The sequence below is a fragment of the Schistocerca americana genome, chromosome 7, assembly GCF_021461395.2.
Source record: "Schistocerca americana isolate TAMUIC-IGC-003095 chromosome 7, iqSchAmer2.1, whole genome shotgun sequence".
Lineage (NCBI taxonomy): Eukaryota > Metazoa > Arthropoda > Insecta > Orthoptera > Acrididae > Schistocerca > Schistocerca americana.
In genome coordinates this window covers 7,196,042-7,215,051 of record NC_060125.1, presented here as the reverse complement: position 1 = coordinate 7,215,051, position 19,010 = coordinate 7,196,042, and positions in this window count along the sequence as shown.

The following is a 19,010-nucleotide window of genomic DNA, read 5'->3' as shown; positions in this document are numbered from 1 at the left end:
GTAGGAAGAGTCAGTCTTCTAGTACTTAAGTCGGCATTGTGCAATTTCTATTTAATTCCGATGCAATTTCTGTGTTTCATCGTCAATAAGAAGGTCCAAGGGATACAGTAAACCTGAAGTGAAGCATCGGAATCTACAACTGGTGTCACAGGAATGGTTCAAAACATAGACAGTAGCAAGAGTCAGTCTTCTTGTACTTAAGTCGGCATTGTGCCTATTGTATTTAATTCCGATGCAATTTCTGTGTTTCATCGTCAATAAGAAGGTCCACGGGACACAGTAAACCTGGAGTGAAGCATCGGAATCTACAACTAGTGTCACAGGAATGGTTCAAAACATAGACAGTAGGAAGAGTCAGTCTTCTTGTACTTAAGTCGGCATTGTGCCTTTTGTATTTAATTCCGATGCAATTTCTGTGCTTCGTCGTCAATAAGAAGGTCGGAGGGATACACTAATCCTGGAGTGAAGCATCGGAGTCTATAACTAGTGCCACAGGAATGGTTCAAAACATAGACAGTAAGAGGAGTCAGTCTTCTTGTACCTAATTCGGCATTGTGCCTTTTGTATTTAATTCCGATGCGATTTCTGTGTTTCATCGTCAATAGGAAGGTCAGAGGGATGCAGTAAGCCTGAAGTGAAGCATCGGATCTATAACTAGTGTCACAGGAATCGTTCAAAACATAGTCAGTAAGAAGAGTCAGTCTTCTTGTACTTGTGTCGGCATTGTGCCTTTTGTATTTAATTCCGATGCAATTTCTGTGTTTCATCGTCAATAAGAAGGTCCAAGGGATACAGTAAACCTGGAGTGAAGCATCGGTATCTATAACTAGTGTCACAGGGACGGTTCAAAACATAGACAGTAAGATGAGTCAGTATTCTTGTACTTAAGTCGGCATTGTGCCTTTTCTATTTAATTCCGATGCAATTTCTGTGTTTCATCGTCAATAAGAAGGTCCAAGGTATACAGTAAACATGAAGTGAAGCATCGGAATCTATAACTAGTGTCACAGGAATGGTTCAAACCATAGTCAGTAAGAAGAGTCAGTCTTCTTGTACTTAAGTCATCATTGTGCATTTTCTATTTAATTCTGATCCAATTTCTGTGTTTCATCGTCAATAAGGAGGTCCAAGGGATACAGTAAACCTGGAGTGAAGCATCGAAATTTATAACTAGTGTCACAGGAATGGTTCAAAACATAGACAGTAAGAAGAGTCAGACTTCTTTTACTTAAGTCGGCATTGTGCCTTTTGTATTTAATTCCGATGCAATTTCTGTGTTTCATCGTCAATAAGAAGGTCCAAGGGATACAGTAAACTTGGAGTGAAGCATCGTAGTCTACAACTAGTGTCACAGCAATGGTTCAAGACATAGACAGTAAGAAGAGTCAGTCTTCTTGTACTTAATTCGGCATTGTGCCTTTTGTATTTAATTCCGATGAAATATCTATGTTTCATCGTCAATAAGAAGGTCAGAGGGATACAGTAAACCTGAAGTGAAGCATCGGAATCTATAACTAGTGTCACAGAAATGGTTCAAAACATAGTCAGTAAGAAGAGTCAGTCTACTTGTACTTAAGTCGGCATTGTGTCTTTTGTATTTAATTCCGATGCAATTTCTGTGTATCATCGTCAATAAGAAGGTCCAAGGGATACATTAAACCTGGAGTGAAGCATTGGATATATAACTAGTGTCACAGGAATGGTTCAAATCATAGACAGTATTAAGAGTCAGCCATCTTGTACTAAAGTCGGCATTGTGCATTTTCTATTTAGTTCTGATCAAATTTCTGTGTTTCATCGTCAATAGGAAGGTCCAAGGGATACAGTAAACCTGAAGTGAAGCATCGGAATTTATAACTAGTGACACAGGCATGGTTCAAAACATACACAGTAGGAAGAGTCAGTCTTCTAGTACTTAAGTCGGCATTGTGCAATTTCTATTTAATTCCGATGCAATTTCTGTGTTTCATCGTCAATAAGAAGGTCCACGGGACACAGTAAACCTGGAGTGAAGCATCGGAATCTATAACTAGTGTCACAGAAATGGTTCAAAACATAGACAGTAGGAAGAGTCAGTCTTCTTGTACTTGTGTCGGCATTGTGCCTTTTGTATTTAATTCCGATGCAATTTCTGTGTTTCATCGTCAATAAGAAGGTCCAAGGGATACAGTAAACCTGGAGTGAAGCATCGGAATCTATAACTAGTGTCACAGGGACGGTTCAAAACATCGACAGTAAGATGAGTCAGTATTCTTGTACTTAAGTAGGCATTGTGCCTTTTCTATTTAATCCCGATGCAATTTCTGTGTTTCATCGTCAATAAGAAGGTCCAAGGGATACAGTAAACCTGAAGTGAAGCATCGGAATCTGTAACTATGGTCACAGGAATGGTTCAAAACATAGCCAGTAAGAAGAGTCAGTCTTCTTGTACGTAAGTCATCATTGTGCATTTTCTATTTAATTCTGATCCAATTTCTGTGTTTCATCGTCAATAAGAAGGTGATAGGGATACAGTAAACCTGAAGTGAAGCATCGGAATCTATAACTAGTATCACAGGAATGGTTCAAGACATAGTCAGTAAGAAGAGTCAGTCTTCATGTACTTAAATCGGCATTGTGCCTATTGTATTTTATTCCGATGCAATTTCTGTGTTTCATCGTCAATAAGAAGGTCCAAGGGATACAGTATACCTGAAATGAACCATCGGAATCTATAACTAGTCTCATAGGAATGGTTGAAAACATAAACCGTAGGACTAGTCAGTCTACATGTACTTAAGTCGGCATTGTGACTTTTGTATTTTATTCCGATGCAATTCCTGTGTTTCATCGTCAATAAGAAGGTCAGAGGGATACAGTAATCCCGAAGTTAAGCATCAGAATCTAATACTAGTGTCACAGGAATGGTTCAAAGCATAGTCAGTAAGAAGAGTCAGTCTTCTTGTAGTTAATTCGACATTGTGCGGTTTGTATTTCATTCCGATCCAATTTCTGTGTTTCATCGTCAATAAGAAGGTCCAAGGGATACAGTAAACCTAAAGTGAAGCATCGGAATTTATAACTAGTCTCACAGGAATGGTTCAAAACATACACAGTAGGAAGAGTCAGTCATCTAGTAGTTAAGTCGGCATTGTGCATTTTCTATTTAATTCCGATGCAATTTCTGTGTTTCATCGTCAATAAGAAGGTCCAAGGGATACAATAAACCTGAAGTGAAGCATCGGAATCTATAACTGGTGTCACAGGAATGGTTCAAAACATAGACAGTAGCAAGAGTCAGTCCTCTTGTACTTAAGTCCGCATTGTGCCTATTGTATTTAATTCCGATGCAATTTCTGTGTTTCATCGTCAATAAGAAGGTCCAAGGGACACAGTAAACCTGGAGTGAAGCATCGGAATCTATAACTAGTGTCACAGTAATGGTTCATAACATAGACGGTAGGAAGAGTCAGTCTTCTTGTACTTAAGTCGGCATTGTGCCTTTTGTATTTAATTCCGATGCAATTTCTGTGTTTCATCGTCAATAAGAAGGTCCAAGGGATTCAGTAAACCTGAAGAGAAGCATCGAAATCTATAACTAGTATTACAGGAATGGTTCAAAACATAGACTGTCAGAAGAAACAGTCTTCTTGTACTTTAGTCGGCATTGTGCCTTTTGTATTTAATTCCGATGCAATCTCTGTGTTTCATCGTCAATAAGAAGGTCCAAGGGATACAGTAAACATGAAGTGAAGGATCGGAATTTATAACTAGTGTCACAGGAATAGTTCAAAACATACACAGTATGAAGAGTCAGTCTTCTAGTACTTAAGTCGTCATTGTGCATTTTCTATTTAATTCCGATGCAATTTCTGTGTTTCATCGTCAATAAGACGGTCAGAGGGATGCAGTAAACCTGAAGTGAAGCATCAGAACCTATAACTAGTGTCACAGGAATGGTTCAAAACTGAGACAGTTGGAAGAGTCAGTCTTCTTGTACTTAAGTCGGCATTGTGCCTTTTGTATTTAATTCCGATGCAATTTCTATGTTTCATCGTCAATAAGAAGGTCCACGGGATACGGTAAACCTGAAATGAACCATCGTAATCTATGACTAGTGTCACAGGAATGGTTCAAAACATAGTTAGTAAGAAGAGTCAGTCTTCTTGTACAGAAGTCGGTATTGTGCCTTTTGTATTTAATTCCGATGCAAATTCTGTTTTTCATCGTCATTAAGAAAGTCCAAGGGACACAGTATACCTGGAGTGACGCATCGGAATCTATAACTAGTGTCACAGGAATGGTTCAAACATAGACAGTAGGAAGAGTCAGTCTTCTTGTACTTAAGTTGGCATTGTGCCTTTTGTATTTAATTCCGATGCAACTTCTGTGCTTCATCGTTAATAAGAAGGTCAGAGGGATACAGTAAACCTGGAGTGAAGCATCGAAGTCTATAACTAGTGTCAAAGGAATGGTTCAAATCATAGACAGGTGGAAGAGTCAGTCTTCTTGTACCTAATTCGGCATTGTGCCTTTTCTATTTAATTCCGATGCGATTTCTGTGTTTCATCGTCAATAAGAAGGTCGGAGGGATACAGGAAACCTGGAGAGAAGCATCGGAATCTCTAACTAGTGTCACAGGAATGGTTCAAAACATAGACAGTAAGTGAGTCAGTATTCTTGTACTTAAGTCGGCACTGTGCCTTTTGTAGTTAATTCCGATGCAATTTCTGTGTTTCATCGTCAATAAGAAGGTCCAAGGGATACAGTAAACCTGGAGTGAAGCATCGTAGTCTACAACTAGTGTCACAGGAATGGTTCAAGGCATAGACAGAAAGAAGAGTCAGTCTTCTTGTACTTAATTCGGCATTGTGCCTTTTGTATTTAATTCCGATACAATATCTGTGTTTCATCGTCAATGAGAAGGTCAGAGGGATACAGTAAACCTGAAGTGAAGCATCGGAATCTACAACTAGTGTCACAGGAATGGTTAAAACATAGTCAGTAAGAAGAGTCAGTCTTCTTGTACTTAAGTCGGCATTGTGCCTTTTGTATTTAATTCCGATGCAATTTCTGTGTTTCATCGTCAATACGAAGGTCCAAGGGATACATTAAACCTGGAGTGAAGCATCGGAATCTATAACTAGTGTCACAGGAATGGTTCAAACATAGACAGTAGGAAGAGTCAGTCTTCTTGTACCTAAGTTGGCATTGTGCCTTTTGTATTTAATTCCGATGCAACTTCTGTGCTTCATCGTTAATAAGAAGGTCAGAGGGATACAGTAAACCTGGAGTGAAGCATCGAAGTCTATAACTAGTGTCAAAGGAATGGTTCAAATCATAGACAGGTGGAAGAGTCAGTCTTCTTGTACCTAATTCGGCATTGTGCCTTTTCTATTTAATTCCGATGCGATTTCTGTGTTTCATCGTCAATAAGAAGGTCGGAGGGATACAGGAAACCTGGAGAGAAGCATCGGAATCTCTAACTAGTGTCACAGGAATGGTTCAAAACATAGACAGTAAGATGAGTCAGTATTCTTGTACTTAAGTCGGCACTGTGCCTTTTGTAGTTAATTCCGATCCAATTTCTGTGTTTCATCGTCAATAAGAAGGTCCAAGGGATACAGTAAACCTGGAGTGAAGCATCGTAGTCTACAACTAGTGTCACAGGAATGGTTCAAGGCATAGACAGAAAGAAGAGTCAGTCTTCTTGTACTTAATTCGGCATTGTGCCTTTTGTATTTAATTCCGATACAATATCTGTGTTTCATCGTCAATGAGAAGGTCAGAGGGATACAGTAAACCTGAAGTGAAGCATCGGAATCTATAACTAGTGTCACAGGAATGGTTAAAACATAGTCAGTAAGAAGAGTCAGTCTTCTTGTACTTAAGTCGGCATTGTGCCTTTTGTATTTAATTCCGATGCAATTTCTGTTTTTCATCGTCAATACGAAGGTCCAAGGGATACATTAAACCTGGAGTGAAGCATCGGAATCTATAACTAGTGTCACAGGAATGGTTCAAAACATAGACTGTCAGAAGAGTCAGTCTTCTTGTACATAAGTCGGCATTGTGCCTATTGTATTTCATTCCGATGCAATTTCTGTTTTTCATCGTCATTAAGAAAGTCCAAGGGACACAGTATACCTAAAGTGACGCACGGAATCTATAACTAGTGTCACAGGAATGGTTCAAAACATAGACAGTAGGAAGAGTCAGTCTTCTTGTACTTAAGTCGGCATTGTGCCTTTTGTATCTAATTCCGATGCAATTTCTGTGCTTCATCGTCAATAAGAAGTTCAGAGGGATACAGTAAACCTGGAGTGAAGCATCGAAGTCTAAAACTAGTGTCAAAGGAATGGTTCAAAAAATAGACAGGTGGAAGAGTCAGTCTTCTTGTACCTAATTCGGCATTGTGCCTTTTGTATTTATTTCCGAGGCGATTTCTGTGTTTCATCGTCAATAAGAAGGTCAGAGGGATACAGTAAGCCTGAAGTGAAGCATCGGATCTATAACTAGTGTCACAGGAATTATTCAAAACATAGTCAGCAAGAAGAGTCAGTCTTCTTGCACTTAAGTCGGCATTGTGCCATTTGTATTTAATTCCGATGCAATATCTGTGTTTCATCGTCAATAAGAAGGTCCGAGGGATACAGTAAACCTGAAGTGAAGCATCGGAATCTATAACTAGTGTCACAGAAATGGTTCAAAGAATAGACAGTTGGAAGAGTCAGTCTTCTTGTACTTAAGTCGGCATTGTGCCTTTTGTATTTAATTCCGATGCAATTTCTGTGTTTCATCGTCAATAAGAGGGTCCAAGGGATACTGTAAACCTGGAGTGAAGCATCGTAGTCTACAACTAGTGTCACAGGAATGGTTCAAAACATAGACAGTAAGAAGAGTCAGTCTTCTTGTACTTAATTCGGCATTGTGCCTTTTGTATTTAATTCCGATGCAATATCTGTGTTTCATCGTCAATGAGAAGGTCAGAGTGATACAGTAAACCTGAAGTGAAGCATCGGAATCTATAACTAGTGTCACAGGAATAGTTCAAAACATAGTCAGTAAGAAGAGTCAGTCTTCTTGTACTTAAGTCGGCATTGTGCCTTTTGTATTTAATTCCGATGCAATTTCTGTGTTTCATCGTCAATACGAAGGTCCAAGGGATACATTAAAACTGAAGTGAAGCATCGGAATCTATAACTAGTGTCACAGGAATGGTTCAAATCATAGACAGTACGAAGAGTCAGCCTTCTTGTACTTAAGTCGGCATTGTGAATTTTGTATTTAATTCCGATGCAATTTCTGTGTTTCATCGTCAATAAGAAGGTCCAATGGATACAGTAAACCTAAAGTGAAGCATCAGAATCTAATACTAGTGTCACAGGAATGGTTCATAGCATAGTCAGTAAGAAGAGTCAGTCTTGTTGTAGTTAATTCGGCATTGTGCCGTTTGTATTTCATTCCGATCCAATTTCTGTGTTTCATCGTCAATAAGAAGGTCCAAGGGATACAGTAACCTGAAGTGAAGCATCGGAAATTATAACTAGTGTCACAGGAATGGTTCATAACATACACAGTAGGAAGAGTCAGTCTTCTAGTAGTTAAGTCGGCATTGTGCATTTTCTATTTATTTCCGATGCAATTTCTGTGTTTCATCGTCAATAAGAAGGTCCAAGGGACACAGTAAACCTGGAGTGAAGCATCGGAATCTATAACTAGTGTCACAGGAATGGTTCAAAACACAGACGGTAGGAAGAGTCAGTCTTCTTGTACTTAAGTCGGCATTGTGCCTTTTGTATTTAATTCCGATGCAATTTCTGTGCTTCATCGTCAATTAGAAGGTCAGAGGGATACAGTAAACCTGAAGTGAAGCATCGGAATCCATAACTGGTGTCACAGGAATAGTTCAAAGCATAGACAGTAGCAAGTGTCAGTCCTCTTGTACTTAAGTCAGCATTGTGCCTATTGTATTTAATTCCGATGCAATTTCTGTGTTTCATCGTCAATAAGAAGGTCCAAGGGACACAGTAAACCTGGAGTGAAGCATCGGAATCTATAACTAGTGTCACAGGAATGGTTCAAAACATAGACGGTAGGAAGAGTCAGTCTTCTTGTACTTAAGTCGGCATTGTGCCTTTTGGATTTAATTCCGATGCAATTTCTGTGTTTCATCGTCAATAAGAAGGTCAGAGGGATACAGTTAACCTGCAGTGAAGCATCGGAATCTATAACTAGTGTCACATGAATGGTTCAAAACATAGACAGTAAGAAGAGTCAGTTTTCTTGTACTTAAGTCGGCATTGTGCCTTTTGTATTTAATTTCGACGCCATTTCTGTGTTTCATCGTCAATAAGAAGGTCAGAGGTATACAGTAAACCTGAAGTGAAGCATCGGAAACTATAACTAGTGTCACAGGAATGGTTCAAAGCATAGAAAGTAAGAAAAGTCAGTTTTCTTGTACTTAAGCCGGCATCGTGCCTTTTATATTTAATTCCGATGCAATTTCTGTGTTTCATCGTCAATACGAAGGTCAGAGGGATACAGTAAACCTGAAGTGAAGCATCGGAATCTATAACTAGTGTCACAGGAATGGTTCAAAACATAGACAGGAAGAAGAGTCAGTTATCTTGTACTTAAGTCGGTATTGCGAATTTTGTATTTAATTCCGAAGCAATTTCTGTGTCTCATCGTCAATAAGAAGGAAAGAGGGATACAGTAAACCTGAAGTAAAGCTTCGGAATCTATAACGAGTGTCACATGAATGGGTCAAAACATAGTCAGTATGAAGAGTCAGTCTTCTTGTACTTAAGTCGGCATTGTGCCTTTTGTATTTAATTCCGATGCAATTTCTGTGTTTCATCGTCAATACGAAGGTCCAAGGGATACATTAAACCTGGAGTGAAGCATCGGAATCTGTAACTAGTGTCACAGGAATGGTTCAAAACATAGACTGTCAGAAGAGTCAGTCTTCTTGTACTTAAGTCGGCATTGTGCCTATTGTATTTCATTCCGATGCAATTTCTGTTTTTCATCGGCATTAAGAAAGTCCAAGGGACACAGTATACCTGGAGTGACGCATCGGAATCTATAACTAGTGTCACAGGAATGGTTCAAAACATAGACAGTAGGAAGAGTCAGTCTTCTTGTACTTAAGTCGGCATTGTGCCTTTTGTATTTAATTCCGATGCAATTTCTGTGCTTCATCGTCAATAAGAAGGTCAGAGGGATACAGTAAACCTGGAGTGAAGCATCGAAGTCTATAACTAGTGTCAAAGGAATGGTTCAAAAAATAGACAGGTGGAAGAGTCAGTCTTCTTGTACCTAATTCGGCATTGTGCCTTTTGTATTTATTTCCGAGGCGATTTCTGTGTTTCATCGTCAATAAGAAGGTCAGAGGGATACAGTAAGCCTGAAGTGAAGCATCGGATCTATAACTAGTGTCACAGGAATTATTCAAAACATAGTCAGCAAGAAGAGTCAGTCTTCTTGCACTTAAGTCGGCATTGTGCCATTTGTATTTAATTCCGATGCAATATCTGTGTTTCATCGTCAATAAAAAGGTCCGAGGGATACAGTAAACCTGAAGTGAAGCATCGGAATCTAAAACTAGTGTCACAGGAATGGTTCAAAGCATAGACAGTTGGAAGAGTCAGTCTTCTTGTACTTAAGTCGGCATTGTGCCTTTTGTATTTAATTCCGATGCAATTTCTGTGTTTCATCGTCAATAAGAGGGTCCAAGGGATACTGTAAAATTGGAGTGAAGCATCGTAGTCTACAACTAGTGTCACAGGAATGGTTCAAAACATAGACAGTAAGAAGAGTCAGTCTTCTTGTACTTAATTCGGCATTGTGCCTTTTGTATTTAATTCCGTTGCAATATCTGTGTTTCATCGTCAATGAGAAGGTCAGAGTGATACAGTAAACCTGAAGTGAAGCATCGGAATCTATAACTAGTGTCACAGGAATGGTTCAAAACATAGTCAGTAAGAAGAGTCAGTCTTCTTGTACTTAAGTCGGCATTGTGCCTTTTGTATTTAATTCCGATGCAATTTCTGTGTTTCATCGTCAATACGAAGGTCCAAGGGATACATTAAACCTGAAGTGAAGCATCGGAATCTATAACTAGTGTCACAGGAATGGTTCAAATCATAGACAGTAGGAAGAGTCAGCCTTCTTGTACTTAAGTCGGCATTGTGAATTTTGTATTTAATTCCGATGCAATTTCTGTGTTTCATCGTCAATAAGAAGGTCCAATGGATACAGTAAACCTAAAGTGAAGCATCAGAATCTAATACTAGTGTCACAGGAATGGTTCAAAGCATAGTCAGTAAGAAGAGTCAGTCTTGTTGTAGTTAATTCGGCATTGTGCCGTTTGTATTTCATTCCGATCCAATTTCTGCGTTTCATCGTCAATAAGAAGGTCCAAGGGATACAGTAACCTGAAGTGAAGCATCGGAAATTATAACTAGTGTCACAGGAATGGTTCATAACATACACAGTAGGAAGAGTCAGTCTTCTAGTAGTTAAGTCGGCATTGTGCATTTTCTATTTATTTCCGATGCAATTTCTGTGTTTCATCGTCAATAAGAAGGTCCAAGGGACACAGTAAACCTGGAGTGAAGCATCGGAATCTATAACTAGTGTCACAGGAATGGTTCAAAACATAGACGGTAGGAAGAGTCAGTCTTCTTGTACTTAAGTCGGCATTGTGCCTTTTGGATTTAATTCCGATGCAATTTCTGTGCTTCATCGTCAATAAGAAGGTCAGAGGGATACAGTTAACCTGCAGTGAAGCATCGGAATCTATAACTAGTGTCACATGAATGGTTCAAAACATAGACAGTAAGAAGAGTCAGTTTTCTTGTACTTAAGTCGGCATTGTGCCTTTTGTATTTAATTTCGATGCCATTTCTGTGATTCATCGTCAATAAGAAGGTCAGAGGTATACAGTAAACCTGAAGTGAAGCATCGGAAACTATAACTAGTGTCACAGGAATGGTTCAAAACATAGAAAGTAAGAAAAGTCAGTTTTCTTGTACTTAAGCCGGCATCGTGCCTTATATATTTAATTCCGATGCAATTTCTGTGTTTCATCGTCTATACGAAGGTCAGAGGGATACAGTAAACCTGAAGTGAAGCATCGGAATCTATAACTAGTGTCACAGGAATGGTTCAAAACATAGACCGGAAGAAGAGTCAGTTATCTTGTACTTAAGTCGGTATTGCGAATTTTGTATTTAATTCCGAAGCAATTTCTGTGTCTCATCGTCAATAAGAAGGTCAGAGGGATACAGTAAACCTGAAGTAAAGCTTCGGAATCTATAACGAGTGTCACATGAATGGGTCAAAACATAGTCAGTAAGAAGAGTCAGTCTACTTGTACTTAAGTCGGCATTGTGCCTTTTGTATTTAATTCCGATGCAATTTATGTGTATCATCGTCAATAAGAAGGTCCAAGGGATACATTAAACCTGGAGTGAAGCATCAGATCTATAACTAGTGTCACAGGAATGGTTCAAATCATAGACAGTATTAAGAGTCAGCCATCTTGTACTTAAGTCGGCATTGTGCATTTTCTATTTAATTCTGATCAAATTTCTGTGTTTCATCGTCAATAACAAGGTCCAAGGGATACAGTAAACCTGAAGTGAAGCATCGGAATTTATAACTAGTGACACAGGCATGGTTCAAAACATACACAGTAGGAAGAGTCAGTCTTCTAGTACTTAAGTCGGCATTGTGCAATTTCTATTTAATTCCGATGCAATTTCTGTGTTTCATCGTCAATAAGAAGGTCCAAGGGATACAGTAAACCTGAAGTGAAGCATCGGAATCTATAACTGGTGTCACAGGAATGGTTCAAAACATAGACAGTAGCAAGAGTCAGTCTTCTTGTACTTAAGTCGGCATTGTGCCTATTGTATTTAATTCCGATGCAATTTCTGTGTTTCATCGTCAATAAGAAGGTCCACGGGACACAGTAAACCTGGAGTGAAGCATCGGAATCTATAACTAGTGTCACAGGAATAGTGCAAAACATAGACAGTAGGAAGAGGCAGTCTTCTTGTACTTAAGTCGGCATTGTGCCTTTTGTATTTAATTCCGATGCAATTTCTGTGCTTCATCGTCAATAAGAAGGTCGGAGGGATACACTAAACCTGGAGTGAAGCATCAAAGTATATAACTAGTGTGACAGGAATGGTTCAAAACATAGACAGTAAGAAGAGTCAGTCTTCTTGTACCTAATTCAGCATTGTGCCTTTTGTATTTATTTCCGATGCGATTTCTTTGTTTCATCGTCAATAGGAAGGTCAGAGGGATGCAGTAAGCCTGAAGTGAAGCATCGGATCTATACCTAGTGTCACAGGAATCGTTCAAAACATAGTCAGTAAGAAGAGTCAGTCTTCTTGTACTTGTGTCGGCATTGTGCCTTTTGTATTTAATTCCGGTGCAATTTCTGTGTTTCATCGTCAATAAGAAGGTCCAAGGGATACAGTAAGCCTGGAGTGAAGCATCGGAATCTATAACTAGTGTCACAGGGACGGTTCAAAACATAGACAGTAAGATTAGTCAGTATTCTTGTACTTAAGTAGGCATTGTGCCTTTTCTATTTAATCCCGATGCAATTTCTGTGTTTCATCGTCAATAAGAAGGTCCAAGGGATACAGTAAACCTGAAGTGAAGCATCGGAATCTATAACTAGTGTCACAGGAATGGTTCAAAACATAGCCAGTAAGAAGAGTCAGTCTTCTTGTACGTAAGTCATCATTGTGCATTTTCTATTTAATTCTGATCCAATTTCTGTGTTTCATCGTCAATAAGAAGGTGAGAGGGATACAGTAAACCTGAAGTGAAGCATCGGAATCTATAACTAGTATCACAGGAATGGTTCAAGACATAGTCAGTAAGAAGAGTCAGTCTTCTTGTACTTAAATCGGCATTGTGCCTTTTGTATTTTATTCCGATGCAATTTCTGTGTTTCATCGTCAATAAGAAGGTCCAAGGGATACAGTATACCTGAAATGAACCATCGGAATCTATAACTAGTCTCATAGGAATGGTTGAAAACATAGACAGTAGGACTAGTCAGTCTACATGTACTTAAGTCGGCATTGTGACTTTTGTGTTTTATTCCGATGCAATTCCTGTGTTTCATCGTCAATAAGAAGGTCAGAGGCATACAGTAATCCCGAAGTTAAGCATCAGAATCTAATACTAGTGTCACAGGAATGGTTCAAAGCATAGTCAGTAAGAAGAGTCAGTCTTCTTGTAGTTAATTCGACATTGTGCGGTTTGTATTTCATTCCGATCCAATTTCTGTGTTTCATCGTCAATAAGAAGGTCCAAGGGATACAGTAAACCTAAAGTGAAGCATCGGAATTTATAACTAGTGTCACAGGAATGGTTCAAAACATACACAGTAGGAAGAGTCAGTCATCTAGTAGTTAAGTCGGCATTGTGCATTTTCTATTTAATTCCGATGCAATGTCTGTGTTTCATCGTCAATAAGAAGGTCCAAGGGATACAATAAACCTGAAGTGAAGCATCGGAATCTATAAATGGTGTCACAGGAATGGTTCAAAACATAGACAGTAGCAAGAGTCAGTCCTCTTGTACTGAAGTCGGCATTGTGCCTGTTGTATTTAATTCCGATGCAATTTCTGTGTTTCATCGTCAATAAGAAGGTCCAAGGGACACGGTAAACCTGGAGTGAAGCATCGGAATCTATAACTAGTGTCACAGGAATGGTTCATAACATAGACGGTTGGAAGAGTCAGCCTTCTTGTACTTAAGTCGGCATTGTGCCTTTTGTATTTAATTCCGATGCAATTTCTGTGTTTCATCGTCAATAAGAAGGTCCAAGGGATACAGTAAACCTGAAAAGAAGCATCGAAATCTATAACTAGTATTACAGGAATGGTTCAAAACATAGACTGCCAGAAGAAACAGTCTTCTTGTACTTTAGTCGGCATTGTGCCTTTTGTATTTAATTGCGATGCAATCTCTGTGTTTCATCGTCAATAGGAAGGTCCAAGGGATACAGTAAACCTGGAGTGAAGCATCGGAATCTGTAACTAGTGTCACAGGAATGGTTCAAAACATAGACAGGTGGAAGAGTCAGTCTTCTTTTACTGAAGTCGGTATTGTGCCGTTTGTATTTAATTCCGATGCAATTTCTGTGTTTCATCGTCAATAAGAAGGTCCAAGGGATACAATAAACCTGAAGTGAAGCATCGGAATCTATAAATGGTGTCACAGGAATGGTTCAAAACATAGACAGTAGCAAGAGTCAGTCCTCTTGTACTTAAGTCGGCATTGTGCCTATTGTATTTAATTCCGATGCAATTTCTGTGTTTCATCGTCAATAAGACGGTCAGAGGGATACAGTAAACCTGAAGTGAAGCATCAGAACCTATAACTAGTGTCACAGGAATGGTTCAAAACTTTGACAGTTGAAAGAGTCAGTCTTCTTGTACTTAAGTCGGCATTGTGCTATTGTATTTAATTCCGATGCAATTTCTATGTATCATCGTCAATAAGAAGGTCCACGGGATACGGTAAACCTGAAATGAACCATCGGAATCTATGACTAGTGTCACAGGAATGGTTCAAAACATAGTTAGTAAGAAGAGTCAGTCTTCTTGTACTGAAGTCGGTATTGTGCCTTTTGTATTTAATTCCGATGCAATTTCTGTGTTTCATCGTCTATAAGAAGGTCCAAGGGATACAGTAAACCTGAAGTGAAGCATCGGAATCTATAACTGGTGTCACAGGAATGGTTCAAAACATAGACAGTTGCAAGAGTCAGTCCTCATGTACTTAAGTCGGCCCTGTGCCTATTGTATTTAATTCCGATGCAAATTCTGTTTTTCATCGTCATTAAGAAAGTCCAAGGGACACAGTATACCTGGAGCGACGCATCGGAATCTATAACTAGTGTCACAGGAATGGTTCAAACATAGACAGTAGGAAGAGTCAGTCTTCTTGTACTTAAGTCGGCATTGTGCCTTTTATATTTAATTCCGATGCAATTTCTGTGCTTCATCGTTAATAAGAAGGTCAGAGGGATACAGTAAACCTGGAGTGAAGCATCGAAGTCTATAACTAGTGTCAAAGGAATGGTTCAAATCATAGACAGGTGGAAGAGTCAGTCTTCTTGTACCTAATTCGGCATTGTGCCTTTTGTATTTAATTCCGATGCGATTTCTGTGTTTCATCGTCAATAAGAAGGTCAGAGGGATACAGGAAACCTGGAGTGAAGCATCGGAATCTATATACTAGTGTCACAGGAATTGTTCAAAACATAGACAGTAAGATGAGTCAGTATTCTTGTACTTAAGTCGGCACTGTGCCTTTTGTAGTTAAATCCGATGCAATTTCTGTGTTTCATCGTCAATAAGAAGGTCCAAGGGATACAGTAAACCTGGAGTGAAGCATCGTAGTCTACAACTAGTGTCACAGGAATAGTTCAAGACATAGACAGTAAGAAGAGTCAGTCTTCTTGTACTTAATTCGGCATTGTGCCTTTTGTATTTAATTCCGATGCAATATCTGTGTTTCATCGTCAATGAGATGGTCAGAGGGATACAGTAAACCTGAAGTGAAGCATCGGAATCTATAACTAGTGTCACAGGTATGGTTCAAAACATAGGCAGTAAGAAGAGTCAGTCTTCTTGTACTTAAGTCGGCATTGTGCCTTTTGTATTTAATTCCGATGCAATTTCTGTGTTTCATCGTCAATACGAAGGTCCAAGGGATACATTAAACCTGGAGTGAAGCATCGGAATCTATAACTAGTGTCACAGGAATGGTTCAAAACATAGACTGTCAGAAGAGTCAGTTTTCTTGTACTTAAGTCGGCATTGTGCCTATTGTATTTCATTCCGATGCAATGTCTGTTTTTCATCGTCATTAAGAAAGTCCAAGGGACACAGTATACCTGGAGTGACGCATCGGAATCTATAACTAGTGTCACAGGAATGGATCAAAACATAGACAGTAGGAAGACTCAGTCTTCTTGTACTTAAGTCGGCATTGTGCCTTTTGTATTTAATTCCGATGCAATTTCTGTGCTTCATCGTCAATAAGAAGGTCAGAGGGATACAGTAAACCTGGAGTTAAGCATCGAAGTCTATAACTAGTGTCAAAGGAATGGTTCAAAACATAGACAGGTGGAAGAGTCAGTCTTCTTGTACCTAATTCGGCATTGTGCCTTTTGTATTTATTTCCAAGGCGATTTCTGTGTTTCATCGTCAATAAGAAGGTCAGAGGGATACAGTAAGCCTGAAGTGAAGCATCGGATCTATAACTAGTGTCACAGGAATTATTCAAAACATAGTCAGCAAGAAGAGTCAGTCTTCTTGCACTTAAGTCGGCATTGTGCCATTTGTATTTAATTCCGATGCAATATCTGTGTTTCATCGTCAATAAGAAGGTCCGAGGGATACAGTAAACCTGAAGTGAAGCATCGGAATCTATAACTAGTGTCACAGGAATGGTTCAAAGCATAGACAGTTGGAAGAGTCAGTCTTCTTGTACTTAAGTCGGCATTGTGCCTTTTGTATTTAATTCCGATGCAATTTCTGTGTTTCATCGTCAATAAGAGGGTCCAAGGGATACAGTAAACCTGGAGTGAAGCATCGTAGTCTACAACTAGTGTCACAGGAATGGTTCAAAATATAGACAGTAAGAAGAGTCAGTCTTCTTGTACTTAATTCGGCATTGTGCCTTTTGTATTTAATTCCGATGCAATATCTGTGTTTCATCGTCAATGAGAAGGTCAGAGTGATACAGTAAACCTGAAGTGAAGCATCGGAATCTATAACTAGTGTCACAGGAATGGTTCAAAACATAGTCAGTAAGAAGAGTCAGTCTACTTGTACTTAAGCCGGCATTGTGCCTTTTGTATTTAATTCCGATGCAATTTCTGTGTTTCATCGTCAATACGAAGGTCCAAGGGATACATTAAACCTGAAGTGAAGCATCGGAATCTATAACTAGTGTCACAGGAATGGTTCAAATCATAGACAGTAGGAAGAGTCAGCCTTCTTGTACTTAAGTCGGCATTGTGAATTTTGTATTTAATTCCGATGCAATTTCTGTGTTTCATCGTCAATAAGAAGGTCCGATGGGTACAGTAAACCTAAAGTGAAGCATTAGAATCTAATACTAGTGTCACAGGAATGGTTCCAAGCATAGTCAGAAAGAAGACTCAGTCTTGTTGTAGTTAATTCGGCATTGTGCCGTTTGTATTTCATTTCGATCCAATTTCTGTGTTTCATTGTCAATAAGAAGGTCCAAGGGATACAGTAACCTGAAGTGAAGCATCGGAAATTTTAACTAGTGTCACAGGAATGGTTCATAACATACACAGTAGGAAGAGTCAGCCTTCTTGTACTTAAGTCGGCATTGTGCCTTTTGTATTTAATTCCGATGCAATTTCTGTGCTTCATCGTCAATAAGAAGGTCAGAGGGATACAGTAAACCTGAAGTGAAGCATCGGAATCCATAACTGGTGTCACAGGAACAGTTCAAAGCATAGACAGTAGCAAGAGTCAGTCCTCTTGTACTTAAGTCAGCATTGTGCCCATTGTATTTATTTCCGATGCAATTTCTGTGTTTCATCGTCAATAAGAAGGTCCAAAGGACACAGTAAACCTGGAGTGAAGCATCGGAATCTATAACTAGTGTCACAGGAATGGTTCAAAACATAGACGGTAGGAACAGTCAGTCTTCTTGTACTTAAGTCGGCATTGTGCCTTTTGTATTTAATTCCGATGCAATTTCTCTGCTTCATCGTCAATAAGAAGGTCAGAGGGATACAGTAAACCTGGAGTGATGCATCGGAGTCTATAACTAGTGTCACAGGAATGGTTCAAAACATAGACAGTAGGAAGAGTCAGTCTTCCTGTACCTAATTCGGCATTGTGCCTTTTGTATTTGATTCCGATGCGATGTCTGTGTTTCATCGTCAATAAGAACGTCAGAGGGATACAGTAAGCCTGAAGTGAAGCATCGGATCTATAACTAGTGTCACAGGAATGGTTCAAAACATAGTCAGTAAGAGGAGTCAGTCTTCTTGTACTTAAGTCGGCATTGTGCCTTTTGTATTTAATTCCGATGCAATTTCTGTGTTTCATCGTCAATAAGAAGGTCCAAGGAATACAGTAAACCTGGAGTGAAGCATCGGAATCTATAACTAGTGTCACAGGGACGGTTCAAAACATAGACAGTAAGATGAGTCAGTATTCTTGTACTTAAGTCGGCATTGTGCCTTTTCTATTTAGTTCTGATGCAATTTCTGTGTTTCATCGTCAATAAGAAGGTCCAAGGGATACAGTAAACCTGAAGTGTAGCATCGGAATCTATAACTAGTGTCACAGGAATGGTTCAAAACATAATCAGTAAGAAGAGTCAGACTTCTTTTACTTAAGCCGGCATTGTGCCTTTTGTATTTAATTCCGATGCCATTTCTGTGTTTCATCGTCAATAAGAAGGTCCAAGGGATACAGTAAACCTGGAGTGAAGCATCGGAGTCTACTACTAGTGTCACAGGAATGGTTGAAGACATAGACAGTAAGAAGCGTCAGTCTTCTTGTACTTAATTCGGCATTGTGCCATTTGTATTTTATTCCGATGCAATTTCTGTGTTTCATCGTCAATAAGAAGGTCCAAGGGATACAGTAAACCTGATGTGAAGCATCGGAATCTATAACTAGTGTCACAGGAGTGGTTCAAAACATAGTCAGTAAGAAGAGTCAGTCTTCTTGTACTTTAGTCGGCATTGTGCCTTTTGTATTTAATTCCGATGCAATTTCTGTGTTTCATCGTCACTAAGAAGGTCAGAGGGATACAGTAATCCTGAAGTTAAGCATCGGAATCTATAACTAGTGTCACACAAATGGTTCAAAGCATAGTCAGTAAGAAGAGTCAGTCTTCTTGTAGTTAAGTCGGCATTGTGCCTTTTGTATTTAATTCCGATGCAATTTCTGTGTTTCATCGTCAATAAGAAGGTCCAAGGGACACAG